Source organism: Mauremys reevesii, linkage group 1, assembly GCF_016161935.1.
Source record: "Mauremys reevesii isolate NIE-2019 linkage group 1, ASM1616193v1, whole genome shotgun sequence".
NCBI lineage: Eukaryota > Metazoa > Chordata > Testudines > Geoemydidae > Mauremys > Mauremys reevesii.
In genome coordinates this window covers 62,688,317-62,711,366 of record NC_052623.1, presented here as the reverse complement: position 1 = coordinate 62,711,366, position 23,050 = coordinate 62,688,317, and the positions used below count along the sequence as shown (strand labels likewise).

General features: G+C 43.3%; 1 long non-coding RNA gene across 1 annotated transcript in view; it reads left to right on the top strand.

The window, feature by feature from the left end:
* The window catches only part of LOC120395439, a 36,244-nt gene extending 15,200 nt beyond the window's left edge, over window positions 1-21,044 (top strand). The window contains exon 5 of the long non-coding RNA XR_005592630.1: window positions 20,319-21,044. This is a non-coding gene — a long non-coding RNA (uncharacterized LOC120395439). The remainder of the gene's footprint in view (window positions 1-20,318) is intronic.
* The last annotated feature ends 2,006 nt before the right edge of the window (window positions 21,045-23,050 follow it).

The following is a 23,050-nucleotide window of genomic DNA, read 5'->3' as shown; positions in this document are numbered from 1 at the left end:
CCTCTGGCAATAAGGAGATGCACAGAATCAGCCAATCCTGTTACAAGCACACATTTTGAGGATCTGTGCCATAGGCTCTCTATGCAATGAATGGGGAGAGATTGAATGGGATCTGCAAAACCCAGTCCACTAGATGTGAAACTGCATAAGCTTGCCAATGAGAAATGCTGATCAAAGGGTCATGTCCTAAGTCCTACTCTTCCTAGGAAGATAGGTGCCTTCCTGCAGCCTGGACATAGGCATCTATCTTGCTTATGAGCCACAACCAGGAACTCTTTCCTGGAGTCAGGTAGCTTAGGTGTCTAAGCCATTTCTTGTAAGAACCAGAGGAGATGGTTGTGGTACTGACACCTGCTGCAGAGACGGCACCAGAAGAGTCACCTCGGGAGTTGGAGCACTCACAATCCATCATATGCAACCTCTTTTTTGGTGCTCACAGCAGAGAACAATTCCTGCACTTCTTCAGAAAGGCCTGTGCCCCAGAACGGGAAGCAGCAGCACTTTCCAAGCTGGAGGGCAATCTGCAGCCTAAGGAAGTCCTCAGTACTGGGTCAGGCCTCATGGCCTGTTCAAGCAGGTGCTGCTTCAGGCAAAGGTCTTGTGTCACTTGAGTCCTCTTTTTAAAATGACCTACAGATCGAACAGCACTCTTTAAACTTGGCTTTGCCAAGGCAGAGCAAGCACAGCATGTGGGGGTCACTGTTGGGAATCGCTAATTCACACAAAGTGCAATGCTTGCATCCCAGAGGAGAACTACCGTTACAATTATGCTATAGTCTATAACTTTTACTCTAACACTACTGACTATTAACTATATTCAATAATACTAGGCTTAGAATATAAATTGCAAGATTGTGATGCAACAACCACAGAGAGCTCCGACTACAGCCGACAGTGAGAAGGAACTGAGGGGACTCGGGGCAGCGCCATCTCATATAGCCGGGGAGAGGCTACAGACATGAGGCACAAGCACTGCCCTCTATGGGTACTGCTAGGCAAAAGTCTCTACCTCTGGCACGCGCACACACCTACTTGGAATACACGTCTGCATCTACTCAAAGAAGAACTGATTAAAAGACATTTATTTTTCAATGCACCTCACCTAAAGACATTCACTGAACAGTAAGTAAAAATAATATTGAATGCATCTATAAATAAACACATTGGCCAAATGCCTTCCTCAGTGCTCTGCATTCCTTGTTTGGTACTGTTTAACATTTGTTTATGGACACAAAAACCAATGAAATGTTTGTCCAGTTAGGTCAGAATGGTAATACTTCAATGTCAATATTTGGTTGATGTGCAGTTTTTTAGTTTTGTTTGTTTCTTTTTTAAAAATATCACAGACTCTTAAAGTGACTGCTTTTCACAATGTCACCGACTTCTCCAAGCTGCATTTGCTGATGTGATGTAGCCTGAAATTCTAAAGAACAGCCAAGATTTACCTCCGTCTGCATACATTTCCTGGCTTTCTCGAAAACAGACACTCTTTTCTTAAAGATTTACAGCAGGGGTTGGCACACGGCTCACCAGGGTAAGCATCCTGGCGGACCGGGCCAGTTTGTTTACCTGCCGTGTCGGCAGGTTCAGCTGATCGCAGCACCCACTGGCTGCGGTTCACCGTCCCAGGCCATTGCGGGCAGCAGAAAGCGGCGTGGGCAAGGGATGTGCTGGCCGCGGCTTCCCACCGCTACCATAGACCTGGGACGGCCAGTGGGAGCCACGATCGACCAAACCTGCCGTAAACAAACTGGCCCGGCCCACCAGGGTGCTTACCCTGGTGAGCCGCGTGCCAGAGGTTGCCGACCCCTGATTTAGAGTCTGTGTTTCAGTTCTCTCCTATCTGCCCAGCTGATGGGTCAGAACAAATAACGGTGTGGTTTTCTCTTCAATAACATCCCTAGTCTAGAGACACTCAAAGATACCCTTATATAAAAAGTAATGAAAATTACAGCATTTCTTTAACATTACTTACAAAACTAAAAATCATACATTATAGGAAACAATGGGGAAAAAAAGCATTACCAAAACTGCCCAATAAAAATATTGTTATATTAAAATCCTTGTAAAATATAAAAATAAAGATGCTTTAATACAATTTGCTAACACCCATGAATTAACTAGAAATCTGTCTTAGGAATTAACAGATAATTTCGACCCAGTAAGGGACTGAGATGATATTTGTGGCTCCCTTATTCTCAATTTTTTATCTCCTTACCTTCCATACTCCCCATCAGAGCTGAGTCTAATACTGAAGACAAAACTGATCTAGAAAAATGAACCACCACATAATGTTTGGAAAAGGTTATAATTATAATTTTTAGCCCAGTGGTTAGAGCACACACCTTGGAAGTGGAAGACCTAGTGGTGATTTCCCCCCTCTGCCTGATGGGGAGAAAGGATTTGAACAGAGGACTCTCCCATTTCTCAGGATAAATACGTATATAGTTGTTGGACCACAGAGAGAGAGAGAGAGAGAGATCCTGTAGCGGGGTGAGCACCCGCTCTGACTCTGGAGGGGTTGGAAAAGCCCTGCAGAGGGCTGGGGCTGGGCAAGGTAAAACCCTGGCTGATTGGGGAAGTGGCTGCAGATGGGGCCACACCCCAAACTATGTAACTGGGCCTTATAAGGAGGCCAGGGAAGCCAGAAGGACCAGTCTCCCTCGGTCTGTAGAGGGAGAAGGGCCTGGCTGCAGGGCGCTAGAGATAGGGTACCTGAGTGAAGCAGGGCTGGGGAAAGGCAGAGAAGCCGGGGAGCTCCAGCCTGGAAAGCCCCAGGCTGTGGCCTAGCATAAGGCCAATGGGTACTGGGGGTTGCAGAGGGCAGCCCAGGGGTAGGCCAAGACAGCAGATCCAAACCCAACCTTGCCAGTGATGAGTAGGCTGATACTGCAGTCTGCCCCAGGGTGTGGAGGCTAGATGATGACTGGCAGTAGCCTGATATTGAGGTGAGGTGGAGATAGTGGGTGGGGGTTCCCCTGGGAGGGGGATACCCTGAGAGAAAGGGGTTACTGCTAGGGGGCAGCACCCCAGGTAAAAGGGCACCAGGTCCAGGGAGGGACATGAGGACAGGTGGATCACCAGCCTGCAGAGGGTGCTCCAGAGCTGGAAATTGAGCTAATGCCTTGAGAAGACCAGCAGTAGGCGCCACAGGGGTGAGTCTGCTCTGCTACAGATCCTATAGCCGGATTCAGCTGCCCTGTTCCAATGCCTTTTTGTCCAAAGGGAACAGCTTCAACAAGAGAGATTGAGGGAGCTCTATATCAGCATATGCCATAGCCCAGTGGTTAGGGCATTCTCCTGTAGTGTAGGAGACCCTCCTTTCAAATCCTTTCTTCCCATCTCTGATGAGTACTCTAACCACGGAAATAAAAGTTGTAAGTTGAAGTCCTCCACACCATGAAGGACTCCTAAGTGACTTTCCACACATTGGGAATATACACGCTTTCAACCAAGTGAAGACCCTACCAGCACACCAGGTACATCCCTTATGCCCAACAACAGCGATAATATGAGAGAGAGACCACAGAGAGATCAGCTTCCTCCGCCACAATCATCAGCGTCTCAATCATTCTCTGGGAAACAATAGTTTTGAGAGTTTGGGCAAGGTTCTGAATGACCTCCGCCATCCACCAGAGCTGACAACATTGACTATCTCCCACTTCGAATAATGTTTGACCCCCTTCTAGTTTGCGTGGGCTTCCATCACCACAGACATATGAGCCCTAGGAAATAATGCACACAGGCTACTTGATCTCATTTACCTCTATCCTCCCCTACCCAACCTGCCTTCACTTCCCTCATCAGGGACCCTTCTCACAAGCACCTTCTATGGCAAGAAGTAAATACCTTCTACATCTCAATGCAGTGGAACAAATACCTTCACAACTCAGGGGAAAAGGCTTCTACTCCCATTACCTCTTAACTCAGGCTCCATCTTCCATTTTTCTTCTAACTTAGATCTCAGAAAGCTCAACAAATTCACAAGGGTCCAACAGTTCAGGATGTTCACACTAGCAATGATAATACCAGCACTGGAATGAGGGGACTGATTCTCAGCCCTCGACCTTCAAGATGCATATTTCCACATAACAATACATCCTGCTCACAGAAGGTTTCTCAGATTTACTCTGGGAACAGATAATCACCAATACAAAGTCTTGCCTTTTGGTCTTTCAACAGCACCATGTGTATTCTCCAAAATCCCACTTGGACATACACCGTCGACATTACTTATGGGATGCTTGTCCTGTTCCTGAGTATGGGGACAGTACATGTGTGACCCGAACAGGCACTGCTGAAATTCTCTGATCAAAGGTGCAGGGATGCACCAACACCTAAAGTGGAACACCCACAGGGAAAACATCTCTGAGAACTTCAGTTACTGCACAAGGTAAGTAATCTTCTCTTCTATTTATATGGCCATCTTTTCATGCCTTTAATCAACAAACTTGAGAATTAACTAGTTTGAGTCTTCATATGTTAGGGTGTTAATTTTTAATCAATTAATATTTTTATACAGTACTTTGCGATTGTCAGATGAAAGTTGCTATAGAAGTCCAATTTATTATCTAGTACAATAAGAACACTTTAAATTGTTTCAAATCACTGTACAAACATTAATTACTTCTCACAACAGACTCGGGAGGAATATAAGTACTATTATTTCTCTTCTACAGATGTAGAAACAGACCCAAAGAGGTTAAGTTGTCACACCCCCAGTGGCCCCCTTCCTTACGGGGTACCCTGCGGAAGCAGATCAGCATGGTATGTTGCTAACGTGGTTGCAAGCATTGCAAGGCATTTTGTGGGAGGGTCAAAGGTGTGAGTGCGGAGTGGAGGATTTCTTTGCAGGTTGCGAGAGGCCAAAACGGGGAGGGAGGAAGAAAGCAGAGAATGGGTTAACTTGACACTTTAGCTAGCTCCATCTGAAGATAAGACGCTGGCCTCAGACCAAGGTTATGGGCTGGAGGAGAAGTCTGCAGCTACCCAGCCATGGGAAGAGGAGAACTAAGTGGTGCAGGGCTGCAGAGACTGCAGTGAGAACAGTGAGAGCAAATGAGATGGTGAAGGCTAACTGGGGGAAAAACAAAGTCTTTGGAGCCGATGTGTTTTGGGAACGCTGAGGAGGCCACAGGGAGCCGGTTTGGACTGGTACAAAGAGCACCAGGAACAGAGGGCCCTAAATGAAAACACCCCCCCAAAAGAACCCAGGACTTAAAAACCCTCCCAAAAGCCAGAGCAGGTCGGAGATCACAGCGGACCCTGGACGACCCATGCACAGGACAAGAACTCCCGTTCACTCCTTCCCCTTTTTTTTTTTAACGTTACACCCGGGCTTGGCCAGCCTCATGTTGTGCATGTGTGAGTATGAAAGTGGGTTAGGGCTGGGGTACTAATGCATTTTTGCTTTCTTTGAGTGACATGGGAGCAGTCCCAACACTTACTGCTGTTATTTTATTATTTTATTAATAAAGCTTTAAAACTTAGACAGTTGGTGTGCTCCGTTATTTCCTCTCCAAAAGATTCTGCGGCTTCAGCCTGATTACCTGATGCCCAGGGCGGATTGGTAACATAAATTTGTTACATTTTTGGTGGAGAATGCGGGCATTGATTCCGCTACCTCTCAGGACTTCCTCAGGATCACCCAACCAGTTGGTGGAAGAGCTAGGATTAGAAGTCAAGAGTAATCTGATCCCAGCTTTGTGCTGAATCCATCAGACTGCTCTGGCTATCTGCATATGGTTATAATTCATCTGTTCCTGAAACCCTTAATCTTTACAAATGAAAAGGGCCTCAAGTCCGTCACAATCTTTTTGGTCAATCTTGTTACAGATCGGGAAATAGGTTGCACTATATTTTCCAGCTTTTCTGTATGTTTGTTTGACATATAATACAACCCTGTCACACTGCTTCTTTTAATGTAAGTGTGAGTGGCCCAGATCCACAAAGATATTTAGACTAGGGCTGTCAAACGATTAAAAAAATTAATCGCTATTAATCACGTGATTAAAAAAATTGTGATTAATTGTGATTAACTGCAATGTTAAACAATAATAGAATACTATTTATATAAATATTTTTGGATGTTTTCCACATTTTCAAATATATTGATTTCAATTACAACATAGAATACAAAGTGTACAGTGCTCACTTTATATTTTTTATTACAAATATTTGCACTGTAAAAATAAAAGATAGTATTTTTCAATTCACTTAATACAAATATTGTAGTGTAATCTCTTTATCGTGAAAGTTGAATTTACAAATGTAGAATTATGTACAAAAATAACTACATTAAAAAATAAACAATGTAAAACTTTAGAACTTACAAGTCCACTCAGTCCTACTTCTTGTTCAGTCAATCGCTCAGACAAACAAGTTTGTTTACATTTGCAGGAGATAATGCTGCCGGTTTCTTGCTTACAGTGTCACCTGATTGTGAGAACAGGAATTCGCATGGCACTGTTGTAGCTGGTGTTGCACGATATTTACATGCCAGATGCGCTAAAGATTTATATGTCTCTTCATGCCTCAACCACCATTCCAGAGGACATGCATCCATGCTGATGATGGGTTCTACTCGATAATAATCCAAAGCTGTGCAGACCAACTCATGTTCATTTTCATCATCTGAGTCAGAAGTCACCAGCAGAAGGTTGATTTTCTTTTTTGGTGCTTCGGGTTCTGTAGCTTCTGCACCAGAGTGTTGCTCTTTTAAGACTTCTGAAAGCAAGCTCCACATCTCATCCCGATCAGATTTTGGAAGGCACTTCAGATTCTTAAATCTAGGGTTGAGTGCTGTAGCTATCTTTAGACATCTCACATTGGTACCCTCTTTGCATTTTGTCAAATCTGCAGTGAAAGTGTTCTTAAAATGAACAACATGCTGGGTCATCATCTGAGACTGCTGCACCATGAAATATATGGCAGAATGCGGATAAAAAAACAGAGCAGGCAACATACAATTCTCCCCAAAGGAGTTCAGTCACAAATTTAAATAATGCATTATTTTTTTAATGAGCGTCATCAGCATGGAAGTATGTCCTCTGGAATGGTGGCCAAAGCATGAATGGTGCTGTTGTAACAAAAAATCTACATTTGTAAGTTGCACTTTCACAATAAAGAGATTGCACTATGGTACTTATATGAGGTGAATTGAAAAATACTATTTCTTTTGTTTATCATTTTTAAAGTGCAAATATTTGTAATAAAAATAATTTAAAGCGAGTACTATACACTTTGTTTTCCGTGTTGTAACTGAAAGGAATATATTTGAAAATGTAGAAAAACATCCAAACTAGTTAATAAATTTCAATTGGTTTTCTATTGTTTAACAGTGCAATTAAAACTGCTATTAATTGCGATTATTTTTTTAAATCACAATTACTTTTTTTGGGTTAATCGCATGAGTTGACTCCGATTAATCGACAGCCCAAATTTAGACTCCAACTTCCACTGAAATCAGTGGAAGTTAGGAGCCTAAATACTCTTTGCACCCAGACCAATGTGATTAAGAAAGATAATGGAAGTTATGTAATTCAAAATAGTACTACCTGTCCCTTTTGTGTTCTCTTTCTCCTCTGCTGTCTTCCTCTCTTCACTGTGCTATTTATAGAGAGTGTGCTATGCAGATATTTCCTCACTGTGCTACTACATGGTTATTTTTCAAAGGACTTTTTAGGAAAAAAAACCCCAAACAGTCTCCCAAGAGAAGTGGTGATAATTGCATGACTTTTGAGTCAATTAAAACTAGAGTGGACATTAGTTTCCATCTAAGTGCTATGGCAAAGGGGCCTTAAAAAGAAAAAAATCAGGATTATAAAGTTAGTCTTACGGTAACTAGAATAAATGGCATTTGTTTGGTTCTGTGACTGAATATTGAACAGTTAGTATTTGGAATGATCGGATTTGTGAACCAAAATACAGTGAAAGCTCTAATAAAACCAGTTTAAAATTGACTAGCCTGGGCATGCAGGAAAATTTGGGGCCCAGATCTCTTCTCAATGTAAGGGGGCTGTTGGCCCCATATTGAAACTCAGTGGGTTTTTTGGCTGGCCTTCTCCCAATAGCAGAAGAAAGGGGAAGGGCTGAAGAGAAAGCAGCTGAGACTGACTGTCCCCAGGGCCAATGGGGAGAGGGCAGCGGTTCAAGTCAGGCAGGCCGGCCAATGACGGCACATCCTCCACATGAGCTAGAGTAGGGCAGAGCTGAGGAGAAAGCAGCAACCGGAGCTGGGTTGGACGCAGAGCAAAAGCAGCACTGAGCAGAGCTGGAGCTGCATGAGCTGAGGTGAACCAGGGCTGAGCTACATCAAGGAGCTGCAGGGCCATGCCACAAGTAATATTGGAGCTTGAGAGCAGTGAGCAGCTGGCAAGAGTGAGGTGGGGATCCTGGGAAGCAAGGGCCCAGCAGGGTGAGATGCCACCAGGCAAAAGGGCCTTGAAGGCCAAATTCGGAAGGAGGACATCAGCCCAACGGGAGGTTTGATACTGGGAGAAGGGTCCTGCCACCTAGAGCCTGAGGGAGTGTAGCTGCCACCATGGCAGGTGTCTTAGCCATGGTATCACGGCAGCGTGTCCAGATCCTGGAAGGGAGGCCTGGGATATGTGAGGAAAAAACTGTATAATTTTCTTAAATTCCAGAGACTATGCTTTATCATGTTCTCCATGCCCCTGGGTCAGAGCCCCTTGTTCCTTTAACATTTTCAATTTTTCCTTTATTTTTCTTACAGTTGCTGTTTAGTAAGTTGTTTGGTTTAAACTTAATGTAGTGGTTGGTGGGTCAAGAAAGTGGCCAATATGGGGAGAATACCCTGGAGTGGGGAACCCTAGCCCTAGTCCTAAGTGACCACAACAAGACTGGGGGGGGTAAGCCCCCCAGGAATCCTAATATGGATTTAGGAGCCTAAAGTCAGGCTATTAAAAAAACAAACACAAAACTGAGAGCAAATATAATCTTATCAAAGTCCTAAATATCTAAGTGCAATCGTTTTAATTCATTCAGAATTATATGAATTGTGCCTTTGAGTAAGTTAATAATCAAATAGATCACCTAGAATTCTTCACTATGTATATGGAAAAATGAATTCCACAATTATTCCTTAGTTTTCATTTTTGTCTCCTAGTTACATTTTCTCCTTCATAACACACAGTGCCATTACAGTATATTTCTAATTTTGTGTTATTACTGCATCTAAATAGCTTCAGGCACAGTACTATAGAAGCTTATAAGTGGCACATAATTACAAGATTATGAATCGTTTAATAACAGGAAGATAAAAAAACATAAAACTGTCTTTTTTTTAATATAAAAGCAAGTTTAGTGTCCTTGAAATATTCTGGGTTGAGACCCCTAGAAAATTGTCATATTGATCCACAGAATGGGTAAAAAGAACGAGGAGTACTTGTGGCACCTTAGAAACTAACACATTTATTTGAACATGAGCTTTTGTGGGCCAAAACCCACTTCATCATTTTAGCCCACAAAAGCTTATGCTCAAATAAATTTGTTAGTCTCTAAGGTGCCACAAGTACTCCTCGTTCTTTTTGCTGATACAGACTAACACGGCTATCACTCTGAGAACAGGTAAGCAGATCAATGGTTATGCAGACTTCCACCCTGCTGCCCTCTCTATTCTTCAATACTAACCTTGAGGGACTACCATTATTGCGGACAGTTCAGTCCTCAGGTTCTTTCTACTGAGACTGCTAACAAGAGCACCAGTTATGTGGTGATTTATTGTGGTGTGGGCATGTCCAGAAGAAATGGGACAGTGATTAGTGTTTCATATCAGATAATAAATGAGCAACCATCAAATACTAGTAGAAACCACCATTGCCCTGTACCAGTTTTAAAAACAATGTATCTTTAACACAACAATTATTTTAAAATACAGCCCTTTATTTCCTTCCCAATATTAAAAACGAGGAAACAAAGTGCACGGGTGGAGTAGACAGTAGCAGGAATGGCTACTTCACAATTATAGAATGAGTTGATCTTTGTTTCTTCTCTATTGTGAAATAAAGTGGTAAGGAGAAGAGGTAAATATTCACTAAACAGCCTTCTAAGTTGGCCTTTGTGCTCGATTTGGATGAGTCAACCATTCTTTAAGTGTATCCATCTCTTTTAATGAAAGGGATGAAGTTTTACAGAAGGAAATTCATAACAACTCCTGAATAAACAAACATGTGTGTTCTAAGACCTTCAGGCTTTTCTGTTATTAAGCAATGGGCCTGGACAAAAATCCCAGGTCTGAAACTCACTGAATCTTTTTAGGAAGTTCAAATTGTCATTTGGATTCAGTTTCTGGTCTATTCCCATCTCAACCATTTATAGATTCATAGGGACAAATTCAGGCGTCTTTAATTATTGCTCAGTTTTATTTAGTCTCTACTCATGCAAACTCTCTCTGAGTAAAGACTGAATAAAAGCTGAATAAGAATATCAAGATTTGTCCCACAGGCGCTATAGATGGAAAACTAAATCTATTCAATCTACTCCCCTACCAGTATCATGAGGACTGTTCCATACAGAACATTCCCAAAACCAGATAACTCCGGCAAAGGGGATTTGGATTTTTCCCTAACTCCCGACCTTTACATTTTCAGTTGCTCAGTTTCATACATATGGGAGAAAATGAGGTGGAGAAAATTTAAACCCGTCGTTTTCAAAAGTTCATGGTTCTTTGGGTCCCTCAATTTTTGGCTGCACAAGTTAAGATATTTAAGGCCTGTTCACTTTCTTAGGTTCAAATAATGTTGTGAGTGTTATGCATCTTTGAAAATTGTTCCACTTAATTAGGTGCCTTACTATGAATTTTGGTGCCTAACTTTAGACACTCAAGATTGAAAATTTTGCCAAACTATCTAAGGCTTGCAACTCAAAAACTGGCCGTATATTAGCAGGGGGAGATCAATTGTAGCCTCTCTTTCTGCTGCTGAATGTGGAGTACTGCCTCTCCTTCCCAATAGCTGACAATGGGGAAGAAAAAGAGAGATTGAGCCCCACCAGAGACTGTTCAACTACAGGTCTCCTTTACTTTCTCAGTTCTTCTTTTCTCTGACCCCTGCACAGTGGGCTGAAAGTTGAAGTGAACTCAAAAACTGAGGCACCCAAATGTAGTGAACACTTCCAAAAAGAACTACTCACTACTACTCCAATGGCATATCCATCAATCCATAGTCTCATGATAAGAAATAACTGTTCTATAATTAGTATATTCTCATAAATTTGCTTATTCTCCTTATTGATTAGCGAGTTCTTTTTTTCTCTAGGAGCCCAATCCTGCAGTTCTTTATCAAGAACGTTCCCTGACTGAAGTCAAAAGAGGTTTTGTCTGCATAAGGCCTGCAGAATTTGGCCGTATATTAGCAGAGGGAGATCAATGGTAGCCTCTCTTTCTGCTGCTGAATGTGGAGCACTGCTTCTCCTTCCCAATAGCTGACAATGGGGAAGAGAAAGAGAGATTGAGCCCCCCCAGAGACTGTTCAACTACTGGGCTTCTTTACTTTCTCAGTTCTTCTTTTCTCTGACCCCTGCACAGTGGGCTGAAAGTTGAAGTGAAAAAGAGGAACTGGTCTCTCTCCTTACCCCAAAGCTGTGAGAGAAGTGTCCTGTCAAACCTTTCCCACCCTTCAAAAAATTAGCAGTATGCATTTATAAAGTTTTTCTTATAACTATTTAAGTAGCCATAACTTACTATACTGTTCATCTCTTATCCTTTCCCTGCAAGCCTTAGCTGACTCTACACTGTAAATTCTCATTTCATTTGATCCTCCATTTTCATAGAATCATAGAATATCAGGGTTGGAAGGGACCTCAGAAGGTCATCTAGTCCAACCCCCTGCTCAAAGCAGGACCAATTCCCAACTAAATCATTCAAGCCTGGGCTTTGTCAAGCCTGACCTTAAAAACCTCTAAGGAAGGAGACAAGTATCAGAGGGGTAGCTGTGTTAGTCTGGATCTGTAAAAGCAACAAAGAATCCTGTGGCACCTTATAGACTAACAGACGTTTTGCAGCATGAGCTTTCGTGGGTGAATACCCACTTCTTCGGATGCTTTCGGGCATCCGAAGAAGTGGGTATTCACCCACGAAAGCTCATGCTGCAAAACGTCTGTTAGTCTATAAGGTGCAACAGGATTCTTTGTTGCTTTTAAGGAAGGAGAGTCCACCACCTCCCTAGGTAACCCATTCCAGTGCTTTACCACCCTCCCAGTGAAAAAGTTTTTCCTAATATCCAACCTAAACCTCCCCCACTGCAACTTGAGACCATTACTTCTTGTTCTAACATCAGGTACCACTGAGAACAGTCTAGATCCATCCTCTTTGGAACTCCCTTTCAGGTAGTTGAAAGCAGCTATCAAATCCCCGCTCATTCTTCTCTTCTGCAGACTAAACAATCCCAGTTCCCTCAGCCTCTGCTCATAAGTCATGTGCTCCAGCCCCCTAATCATTTTTGTTGCCCTCCGCTGGACTCTTTCCAATTTTTCCACATCCTTCTTGAAGTGTGGAGCCCAAAACTAGACACAGTACTCCAGATGAGGCCTCACCAATGTTGAATAGAGGGGAATGATCACGTCCCTCAATCTGCTGGCAATGCCCCTACTTATACAGCCCAAAATGCTGTTAGCCTTCTTGGCAACAAGGGCACAGTCTTGACTCATATCCAGCTTCTTGTCCACTGTAACCCCTAGGTCCTTTTCTGCAGAACTGTTGCCTAGCCATTCAGTCCCTAGTCTATAAGAGTGAATGGGATTCTTCCGTCCTAAGTGCAGGACTCTGCACTTGTCCTTGTTGAACCTTATCAGGTTTCTTTTGGCCCAATCCTCTAATTTGTCTAGGTCCCTCTGTATCCTATCCCTACCCTCCAGCGTATCTACCACTCCTCCCTGTTTAGTGTCATCTGCAAACTTGCTGAGAGTGCAGTCCGTGCCATCCTCCAGTTCATTAATGAAGATATTGGACAAAACCGGCCCCAGGACCGACCCTTGGGGCACTCCGCTTGAAACCAGCTGCCAACTAGACATGGAGCTGTTGATCACTACCCGCTGAGCCCGACGATCTAGCCAGCTTTCTATCCACCTTATAGTCCATTCATCCAGCCCATACTTCTTTAACTTGCCAGCAAGAATACTGTGGGAGACCTTATAAAAAACTTTGCTAAAGTCAAAGAATAACACATCCACTGCTTTCCCCTCATCCACAGACCCAGTTGTCTCCTCATAGAAGGCAATTAGGTTAGTCAGGCATGACTTGCCCTTGGTGAATCCATGCTGACTGTTCCTGATCACTTTCCTCTCCTCTAAGTGCTTCAGAATTGATTCCTTGAGGACCTGCTCCATGATTTTTCCAGTCACCTGGGACCTCCTCTGATCACCATGAGTTTTCAAAGATAATGGCCAATGGCTCTGCAACCACATCCACCAACCCCTTTAGCACCCTCGGATGCAGCGCATCCGGCCCTATGGACTTGTGCTCGTCCAGTTTTTCTAAATAGTCCCAAACAACTTCTTTCTCCACGGAGGGCTGGTCACCTTCTCCCCATACTGTGCTGCCCAGTGCAGCGGTCTGGGAGCTGACCTTTTTTGTGAAGATAGAGGCAAAAAAATCATTGAGTACATTAGCTTTTTCCACATCCTCTGTCCCTAGGTTGCCTCCCTCATTCAGTAAGGGGCCCACACTTTCCTTGACTTTCTTCTTGTTGCTAACATACCTGAAGAAACCCTTCTTGTTACTCTTAACATCTCTTGCTAGCTGCAACTCCAAGTGTGATTTGGCCTTCCTGATTTCACTCCTGCATGCTTGAGCAATATTTTTATACTCCTCCTGGGCATTTGTCCAATCTTCCACTTCTTGTAAACTTCTTTTTTGCATTTAAGATCAGCAAGGATTTCACTGTTAAGCCAAGCTGGTCGCCTGCCATATTTACTATTCTTTCTACACATCGGGATGATTTTTTCCTGCAACCTCAATAAGGATTTTTTAAAATACAGCCAGCTCCATTTTTCTATTGTTCTTTGATTTAATTTCCCTGGGCAGTCGTTTATAAAACCATTATTGGCTTTAGTCCTTTATTAGCTGCTTCTTATTTTCTTCTTCAATACATTTGAAAAATGCATTTTAATCATAATGGGCCAAATTCATTCTTGATGTAATTCCACTGAAGCCAATTTAGTTAAATCAAGGATGAGTTTGTCCTGGTGCTTTTAAAATACTCCAGCCTCCAATACCCTTTATTTTTAATGTTGTAGTTCCACCCACTTGATCCTGCCCACTGGTTGCCAAACATTGGAGTCTGGATTGTGTGTTTTTTCCTACCTAGGAACTTAAATACTATAGTAATGGGGCAGGGGGGAGGGTGTCACATGAGTGCTTCTCAAATATTTATGGAATTATCCTCACAATCCTCCTGTGAGATAGTGAAGTACTGTCCTCATTTTTTTACAGATAAGATGAGCCACAATGTGATTTGCCCAACCCAGAAAAAAATTCTCCGGCACAGCCAAGAATTTGATTGAAATCTCCTGGGTTCCAGATCAGGGACTTAACCACCAGATCATTCTATCTCCCCCTTGTTTACTGACTTGGGAAAAGAGTTCATAAACATATGAGCTAATGCTTAGATATATGAATGTAAGAATGAGTGTATAGTATCAACATTTTTAAGGGACTCAGTGAGGAGAATACCTTTTGGGGAACTAATACAATCTATTAAGTAGTCTGACTACAGATACACTCTACTTTGCAAAGCCCAGTAAAATTATTTGGTTTTATACAAAACTAAAATTAATATCTTAGTTATACTGTATTGCCCTAATTTCAAAAGGGCATATCTATGCCAATGCACCACACCCAAGAATGTATGCATGCAAATCAGGTGTACAATTACCACACACATTTTGCATAAATAAAACAGGATCTTTGAAATGTGTTCCCTTCTAAACTAAGGATACAATATTTCAATGTAACCCCCAAAGAGATTACATAGATTCCTGGAGCTCTGTCTGCTGGCAGCTCAGGGAGGAGGAGCCAAGGCAAACTCAGAGTCTGCCCAGCAACCAACAGGGAGCGGAGATGCCCCTCCCAGGGAGTTGAGGGGAGGGAGAAGCCATTTTGAGGAGAGGCTGGGGCCAGCCAGGGCAAGGGCCGGACTGTCTGTGAGGGGAGCTGGTGAGTCCCAGGCCTGCAAGCAGGTTCCAACTGAGAACTGGCCTCTAGGGACTTGACCCCAGATCCCTCAGCTGGGTTTTCCTTCCCCACGGATGATTCCCAGTTGTTATGTTTGCTGAGAAATTTCCCCAGCCAGGCTGGGTTCGCCTCCAGCTCCCCTGGTGAGACCAGTCCCCACATGGTCGGTGCTGCTAGTCCAGGGCTGCTGCCTGCGGAGTGTGTGACTGGAGGCTGGCGAGGAGGCTACAGTTTGGACGTGAGGGTAGTTGTATAACCTACACCTTGAGCCCTGCACCCCTTTGTGGTGAGGGGAAATCCTGGGACCAGCGCAGCTTGATTCCTTCCTGAGGAGGATCCCTGACCGCAGACCGCAGCCAACCTGCAGTGACTGAGGAGTCCAGTGTCATCCTCAACCCTGAAGATCATCGTGAGTGCCTTGTCTTTAGTTAGTTAGTCAGGGAATTTGTTTTGGGGACCCCCTACTCCCTGAACTGTGTCCTCAAGCCAGGGAGTGCGGGTTTGAGAATTTTATATCCTACCGCTTATCACACCTGTGGAGGGATTCACCACCTCCTCCCATCTGTGGGTCTTTTGGCCTGTACTGAACCCAGTCAGCCCCACTGCTAAACCTCTGCAGAGAATTGTATAGGTCATCAAGGGCCCCAGCAAAGTACGCGTACCAACAGGACACTAGTTTTACATTTGTTACATCCAGACACGGGTATTTTAAGTGTGGGCACCGGTGACCCTAAAAATAGTGTTTCCCCGGTTATGTTGTATTTGTTGCCTGTTTAATATAATTGTTGTGTTAAATATATTTTTATGTGTTGTGTTATTTCTTGGAAGTCTCCAACTATCTGGCAAATAAGTGGGGATTCCTCTGTAGTTAAAATTTTCCGCCCAAGCTGCCCTGGTGACCCTGCCAGGAAGGAGCGAGGGGGGTGGAGGCACCGCCAACTAATTTCATAACCAAAAAAGAAAAAAGATTCACCCTACTGAGTGGGTGGCGGGATCCAAAAGAACCCAGACCTGTCCATCAGAACATGTAAGCGGATTGCCATTAAAGGAGGTAATCAGGTGGAGAGGGGCGCTACATCAATAATACTGGTGCAGGGCATGTGTCTTCACAAAAGATGATGTGGCAGGTTAAGTCTACATAGACTGAAACCCTGGTAGTTCATGCAAATCTAACAAATGGAGATTTTTAGTGTAGTTCATTTGACAATGGGTATTGTTGGTTGTCCTTCAAGTTTGCAGATGATCATGACATCACTGATTGGTTTGGTTTCTGTGACCACGTGAGTGGCTGATCAGGCCAATTTGAGCATTGAACTGTCTGTGGCACACTGAACAAGACATGCCATTGTGGGTTACTTGATTAATAGCAGGCATGCTGTGGTTCTGAGATTTACACTGCTGGCACTCCTGCTCTGCCTCAGTAGTTCTCCTCTGCTCATAGACTGCAGCCAGTATGGATGAGACTTCACCAGCTTAGAACAATCATGAGTGAGATTTTCCCAAAACTCTGGTTCAGTGTTGACACACCCCAAAGATAACTTGAATGAGTCTTTGCAGCATTTATTCTGGCCTCCCTGAGAGTGCTTTCCCTATTTTAGCTCACCATAAAATATCTTCTTTGGCAGTCGCTCATCTGACATATTGGTGACATGACCTACCCATCTCATCTGTGATTTCTTTAACATAGTATGGATGCTTGGAATACCTGCCCATATGAGAACCTCAGTTTCTGGAACTTTGTCTTGCCATCTTATCTTCATCAGTTTCCTTAGACAGCCCATGTGAAAGTGATTCAGCTTCATAACATGGTGTCTGTACATTGTCCAGGTTTTGGCATGAAAAAGTTGGCAACATGAAAGTTGGCAACATGATGGCTCTGTAGACTTTCAATTTTGTTTGTTGACTAATGCCTCTGTGCTCCCACACATTTACATATAGTCTGCCAAAAGCCACACTTGCTTTGGTAATTCTGGCATTGGTTTAATCATTGATGTGAACTGCATGTGACAGTGTACTGCCAAAGTAGGTGAACTTGTCCACTGCCTGGAGGGTTTGGCCATTCACTGTGATAGCAGGCTTTCCTGATGCAGATTGGTATGTCACTTCTGTCTTCTTGATGTGGATTACGAAACCAAAATTGTCACAAGCTGAAGAGAAATAGTCCATACTCTGCTGGCATTCAAGGAACAGTCATCAGCAAACAGAAGACCACAGTCACTTCCTGTACTTTCGTCTTGCCTGTAGTCTCAGGTTGAAAAGCTTGCCATCAGTCCGGTATCTGATGCTAATCCCGGTGTCACAGTCACAAAAGGCATTTGTAAGCATGACAGAAAACATCATTCCAAAGAGGGTTGGGGCCAACACACAGCCCTGCTTGACTCCACGGATGATGGGGAATGGTTAAGAGGTGTCATGAATAGTTAGTAAAGGGTTAAAGCATAGTACCTGGTGGGCACCTGACCTGAGGACCAATCAGGGAAGAGAATTTGAAACTCCTAGGAGGGAACTTTTTCCCTCTGTTTGGGGGGGGTGTTGTCTTTGGCCGTTTGGAGTTCAAGAGACCAGACGAGTTAATCAAGTCCCTACAAGTTCTACCTTTCTGAACTAAATTCTTCTAGCCAAGATAGTGAGTATTAGAAAGATACGTTGTGTCTTAACTAATAATCCTATGTTTGCAATTCTGTGTGTTTGTTATTGATTATTCTTAATTCTGCTTGTACTGGTTGTACTGAGAAGGAGAGGGGATTCTCTCCAGAACTTAGCAAGGTTATACCCTATGAGTGTCCAGCTTGGACTCATAGAGATTCTGTATTTTCTTTTGGTTCTCTTAATAAATTCTTTTCTTTTCTTTGGACTTGGTTAATTCCTTCCCTTGGGGAAATTCAGGGGAAGGGGAGGAGGGAAGAGACAGTCCTCCTGGGTTTGATTCAAGCAGTTTGAATCAGAAATCTCTCCAGAGTGGCTAGGGGAGAGGGAGGGGGGAAGTGGGCTGCTTCCCTGTGTGTGTGAGATTCAAGGAGTTTGAATCAAGGTATCTCTCTCTCCGGAGCAGGCTGGAGAGAGGGAAGAGGGGGAAGGTTCCTCCTCTGTGAATTGATCTGTGTTCCCAGGGAGTGTCTTTGAAGGGAGACAGGGGGGAAACAGGGGTGTCCCGGCCCACGAAATTGACCGGGTGGTGGCAGCAAAAGGGGAGACCTACCCTAGGATTTTGGGGTGGGGAAAGACATGCGGATCCTCACTTAGAAACCCCCCAGTTTCAAGTGAGGGTAGATTCTGACAAGAGGATTCACCGTCGTCCATAATGCAAGCGAGCATGCCATCATGGAATTGCTGAACCATTGCAATGAATTTCTCCAGGCAACCACATTTTGCCATGATCTTCCAAAGGCCCTCCCAACTGACTATCAAATGCTTTTTTCAAGTCAATGAAAGTCATATAAAGGTTGGAGTTCTGTTCCTGGCATTTCTCCTCAAGTTGACAAGCTGCAAAATACCATGTCTAAGGTCCCATGTCCTTTCCTGAAGCCATACTGACTCAGACAGGAGCCCTTGTTCAATGTGTTCCAGAATTCTGGCAAAAATGTCGCTGGATATTGACAACAAGGAGATGTCCCGATAGTTGTTGCAAGATTGAAAAGAAATAACAAGAGCAAGGAAAGAGATTTGGAACCGTAACCCTCATTTCCCCCATAACTGTTTGTTTAGAGAAACTTAAATAATTTTAAAGTTCTTCTCAAAGGAGAAGGGAGAGGCTTTTGTATGTACGTTTGGGAAAGATGGTTCAGACAACATTCCTGTAATCCAGCCAAACTCCAACTGAAAGTCCTTGTTACTAGAGCTGAAATAACTGGAGAGCAGGTCTAGGGACTGAGCCTTAGATATGATGTGGGCACAGTAGTGCAGTGAAAGACACCACAGAGTCTGCAGTTGCAGTGATCTTCCCCGTTATCCAGTGAAATCACTGAGAACTGGGCTAAGTGGCAGCATATGGCATTGCAGAGGTAGTAGCAAGCAGTAGCAGTTATAACAGACGTATAACAGAGCATGCATCCAATCAAGTGGGTTTTAGCTCATGAAAGCTTATGCCCAAATAAATTTGTTAGTCTCTAAGGTGCCACAGGTACTCCTTGTTCTTTTTGTTGATACAGACTAACACGGCTACCACTCTGAAACTTGTAACAGAGGTAGAGATAGCAACACCAAGTGGCAGCAGAGAGCAGTAGGTGTGGCAGAGGTGGCAGCAACAGCAGAGGCATTACTCAATTGCTCCTCCTTTTCAGGGGTGGGAGGTGAACTCACATGAATGCACCCCTGAATTTAGAGACTTTGCTGACCCTGGACAACCAGCTGTGAGTGAGGTGCACCCTGTGCTTAATCTGTGCCAGGGCTGAGCCCCAACACTTCTAGGCTTGGCAGCTCCTAGCATCAGCACCTCTGGGTTTGCTGCATCAGTTATGAATGTAAAATAATTACTTGACTCCCAGCACCTAATTGCTGGAATGCAGAGTGGGGTGTTCAAGGGACATTCATCCATCAGACTTTGACTCCGTAAGGTGGGAAACAGACAAAGGACACTGCCAAACACACTGTTGAGTAGATGTTTGCCTATAATTTATATGCTTTTGAATCATTGCTGTGGTGTCCTCCCAAACTAATGCTGGATTCCTCTCTGTTTTTAATAAAAGTTTTCTTTTGTTATACACTAACTCATTGCTTACAAGTGGGGAAGTATTGCCTCATAGAGGCACCCTGGATGGTGTGTAGTTTTCCCAGATTACTGGGTGGGAATTTGATCCAGTTATGTTTTGCAATGTTCAGAGGAACACCTAGCTGTTGAACCTAGCCCTTCTTGTTGCTGACACCACCTAGCAAAAAGGTTACACATGTAAGCTGATGGTGTGACTCAGCAGAAATAAAACAGTAATAATCAGCAGGAGCAAAAACATATTGCCATAAGCAAAAACATACAGAACAAACAGACCTCCAAACCTGGACTTTACCCAGAATATGAGTGTAAACCATTGCCTTCCTGAGGCTCTCTCCTGCTATCTCTCCAGCAGCCCCTTTCTTCTGTTGCTTTGCAACGGGAGCGGAAAGTGAAGTTATTCCTTTGTGTGCTTGTTAACAGGTAGAGTCTCCACACCCTATCCTATAAAAACAGAAGACAAGATGGAATGACATCTAGGTGACATCAAGGCCAGCTCTGCTATCACAGGAAATCAATCATATGGGATACTCCCACTGTCTCAGTCTATGATGCTCTTCCTTGGTAACAAAGTTCGAGTGTGCTGTGTTGCTGTCCCTTTTTGTTCCCTACCTGCAAAAAAAGTTTTGATGATTAAAAGAAAATAGAAACCTTCCTGTCTTCAATGTTGCCATCACAATAAGGCAACACAAATCTATGAAAATTAGTGTTGAGGTTTTTAAGGCTAAGAACTAATTCCCCATTTCCCTGGTGACGAGTTATTTGACTTGCTGCGAGGGAACTAAATAAAGCAAGATTTGCAATTTCTAGGCATCTTGCAAGTGACAGAACTGATAGTGTGCCACACAGTGGGGGTTAGAGGAGAGATAAACAGTCAACAAAGTGACAGAAAAACAAGCAACGTGACATCCATCCTAGATCAGTTTGAAATTAATTACACCCAAGTCCCTTTTGCTTTTGTGCACTTGTAATTCCAGTTGTTTTACATAAGCATCATTCAGTTGCTGTAGACATGATTGTTCTTGCAAGTAACAAGACTGCGTCCCTGTGGCTCTATATTAATGTAATTTTAACTTCCTATTACTAGAGACAAAGGTGTATACTCAAAATAATTCATGAATTTTTTGCAAATAAAATACTCCCTTGAAACCTTTGTTCTACTGTGTTACTCAAAGCATAATCCAAATCTTCCGAAAGCAGAAGATCTGATGAAAAACACATAGGATATTTCCCTAAATATGCAAATAACATACAAAAGATTGGCCAAAATCTAACCTTATGCAAGATGGGCTATCTACCATTCATAAGCCTGCAGCAGAACAGCGACCTAAGATCCACAAAAGACAAAAATAATAGCTAGGTTGTTGGGCCTAATTGCATGGTGTAATAACAGATATTAATTCATCTGTTAAGGCTGTTAAGACTCTGTATACAATCATAAAAGCCTCACTATTGGGAGCTCAGGGACAGAAATAGCTAATAGGAATTTTGGGAGAAGCATTCACCAGAAGCATATTACAAGAAATATTTTCCTTGTAGGTATTTTCTCTTGCAAGGGTTTTGACTAGAGATAAATTGTCTGGATTCTTCTTCAAGTAGCATTCCACGTCAGATGTGAATGTGTCTTTGATGGGAGATTTTAGGTAGCAATACCCATTTGACCTACACATGTGGTCTTCTCTTCCTCATGCTCTTCACTGTGGCTATGTAGAGCTGCACAGGCAAATTGGTAATAAGGTAATAATTGGAGATATACCAATCTCCTAGAACTGGAAGGGACCTTGAGGTCATCATCAGTCCCTGCCCTGCCTTCACTAGCACCAATTTTTTTTGCCCCAGATCCTTGTCAAGCTTCATCTCTCTCAACTCACTCACAGCTTGCAGCATGATCAATGCATGCTCCATTGACCCCCCCCATAATTGCTCTTAGTTTCTTCTCAACCACCTCAGCCTGAGATGGAGTCTCAGCAGTATTCGAGTTGAGCGTACCTCAACTGTATGGTTTTTCCCTTCATAGCTTTACTTAGTTAGTTGTAGTAATAGTAGTTAGTAGTAGTAAAACAATAAATACATACTTTTGGGGTTTTTTGTAAGGACTATTGTCCTATTTTTTTTCCCTGTAGGAACTTTAGATTGCTCGGAGGGTATGCCCATCTTGCTGGGTTTTAAACATTGCCTTTCATGCTGGAAGGCTATCCTGGTGAGTAATGGGCATTCAGGGTGCATCTGTTGCCTTGGGGAATCACACATCCCCCCACAAAGTGTAATTTTTGCCTGGCATTAAAACTGAGATCCAGACATAACTAGATTAAATTGCATCTTCTCATCAGGGAGAGCTCCCTCCATCCAGCTTCTGACCCATGCCAGGGCCCCCTACCATACACTGGTCTCTGATCAAGTCAAGCACCTCAACCACTTTGATGCAATACTCTAGAGCTTCTAAGATGAAAACTCAAGAAACCGTCAAAAAGACTCTAGGAAATGAAGCTTGTGTTGCCCAGGTAGGGAATCTACCTCAAAGAAACCCTAGTTGCCAGTTGAAACAACTACTTCAGCACCTACTAGTTCTCAATTCAGTACCTATCAGACTGCAAGTTTCTCAGGTACTGCAGAATCTAAGGGTTCTGATACTGTCTGGGGATTGAGACAACAAGGAGAAGAAGACTACCTCTTCTAAGTCAGTAATGGTACAATCAGCCAGGCTCTCATTACCTACCATTTTGCTACTGCAGAAAACCAGACTATCATCTCACAATCACTCCTCAGTGTTGAAAAAGTCTTTGGTACTGTCTGCTCCCTCTGCCATAATCACCTCTGCTCAGGCTGCCACCTTGGTACCAACTACCAGGTCAGTACTGCAGCAGTTTTTTACAAGACCTCATGATGACAGATGCCTGACTCCTCTTTGTGCGGTACCAATCTGTTCTCGGTACTGAGGATCTCTAGATTACAAGAAATTAATCAGTTCCAATGGAATCACTACCTTTTTCTACCAGTGTTCCACTTCTACAGAGTGCATTGAAGATGATGGTGGGGATTTCTCAAATTTCAGTTCACGGCTCCCCTCCTCACTATCAGAGGGGTATTTTCCTGGATACTTCTTGGAAGATAGAACATATTAAAGAAAGACACCTTCAGACTCAATCCTGGTGGTA